This window comes from Squalius cephalus (assembly GCF_949319135.1).
Source record: "Squalius cephalus genome assembly, chromosome: 14".
Taxonomy (NCBI): Eukaryota; Metazoa; Chordata; class Actinopteri; order Cypriniformes; family Leuciscidae; genus Squalius; species Squalius cephalus.
In genome coordinates, this window is record NC_137135.1 from 9,044,025 (window position 1) to 9,046,093 (window position 2,069).

The window sequence follows — 2,069 nt, forward strand, 5'->3', positions numbered from 1 at the left end:
CAGCTTCAAAGGCAAATATTCGCAATGGTATGTATGTGTTGGTTTTAACCCTAAATCAAACATTTTATCAAGCATTTGTTGTTTCTTAAAACCTTTCTCACAAAACCCATAGCCCAATCAGTACAAACAGAGACTCAAAGTCTTGATATTTCACAAGATTTAACAAGTTGTCAAATTCGTATGATACTCGTACATATTTGTATACTCGTACACAATCCTGCAGCTTTTACTCCTAGTGCTGTCATTGGCTACTGCCTCAATTCCTGTACACATTTATCGCGATATTTGTAAATCAGTTGCGCCCCTTCTTGGAAAGTTGTCGGATGTCACACACACTGTCAGAAAGTTTATATTAATTGCAAATTGGTCCCCGTCTGTTTATGTTCCAGTGATACATGATGTCTCTCCACACCTCATAACCTACCTCTGTTTGCAAGAGTGGAAAAGCTTATCTGACTTGTCACATGACATCAGATACTCGATTATTTTGTCATAATCAGATCAGTTACACTGCTGATAACTGTCCCGTTTGCATGTAAATCATTTTCATGATTATTGCTTGCTATTAAAGACATACTTTTATTCATAGAAATGCCCACATATCAGTGAACTTAATACATAAAAATGCTTTTAACATTTAATTATCTTGCCGTGATCAGCCCTTCCCAGGTAAAGTTTCTTAATATATCAGTATTTACTCATCAAATGTTCTCTCCTGAATCGTATGGTAAATTAACTAATTTATAACTGTCTTAATTTGTGTTTCAAGAACAATAGAGTAAGTCGAGACTTTCTTGTTTTACAGCCGAGAAGGAAGACCAGTCCTTATATCAACGCAAGCTAATCGAATAAGTCCTTTGTTTCGGGTGAGGAAGGAACATCTGGTGCCCAAAGACGACAGAAAAGTGCGTGAGTCAATTGGTATGTCTTGTATTGAAACAATGCTGAATTATGTAGTACATAATTTGATGTTGACAATTTTACATTGTACAGGTTATCACTTGGTTTTTGACCAAGTGAAGCTCTTGAAACAATTGACAGAAGAGTATGTTGTCTGGAAAGAAATCAAGCATCACTGGCAAAGGCTCAAAAGAGACCATGCTTTTCTAAAAAATCTTTTAAAATATGTTGCTGTTGATATGGTTAAAACTGTTTTTGTTCAGTACTTAGCTTATATTATGTGCTGCAATATATATATATATATATATATATATATATATATATATATATATATATATATATATACTTCAATGTGTATATATACTTCAATGTGTATATTATATAATGTACTGACTGCTGCTTTGTAAATTTATGTAAGGAACAGGCAACTCTGGCCCTTTGCATTCTACTTTTTGAGGTTAGTTAAGAGTTAACCTCCAACCCTAATCAAGCACATCTGAAAATTTTAACCCAAGTCTTCAGGTTTACTTCTAGACAATAGGCAGTAAACCATCACTGCTTTAAATCATGCAGAACATAAGCTGACCCGACTGTCCATTAAACAACTTGGTTTCTGTTTTTTTGTTTTACTTTCAGACCAGGACTGGAGAACGCCTGACAATGGGATGTTGAGACTTCTTCTTCTGGTTGAGAAAAAGCTACACCACATCAGTGATCACATCTTCTGTTCTTCAACTGAACAAACTGTTTAGACGAGGAAGAAGAACACGATAGAGACATACAGGGAAGAGCAAGAAACCAGTTTATCACAGCTAAACTGGTTTCTTGCTCTTCCCTGTATGTCTCTATTGTGTTCTTCTAATGAATCATTATTTTCCAACACAATATCAAATCTGTTTTCTGTAGGTGACTGAATATGATTATCTGGCACTCGTTTTGTGGCTTCAGCAGCTGTGAATGGATTCTTATGATGTTAATGTATTTTTGAAGACACATTTTTATTTATCTTGAATCTCATTTGTCTTTATGCTACTTTATCAACTGCTTTGTTCTCCAATAAAGTGTTGTTTAATAAAGTATGGTGACTATTGTGTTTTGAAAGTGGTGTTTGGTACAGTAAATAGACATTTTTATTTGAGAAATTTTCATTTCTTATTTCTTTAAAAATA

General features: G+C 34.2%; 1 long non-coding RNA gene across 1 annotated transcript; it reads left to right on the forward strand.

Annotated features, from left to right (window-relative positions):
• Positions 1–643: 643 nt before the first annotated feature.
• LOC307171269 lies at positions 644–1,697 on the forward strand. The gene is made up of 3 exons (XR_013823522.1): positions 644–669; positions 806–921; positions 1,537–1,697. It is a non-coding gene; the product is annotated as an uncharacterized lncRNA (long non-coding RNA).
• The last annotated feature ends 372 nt before the right edge of the window (positions 1,698–2,069 follow it).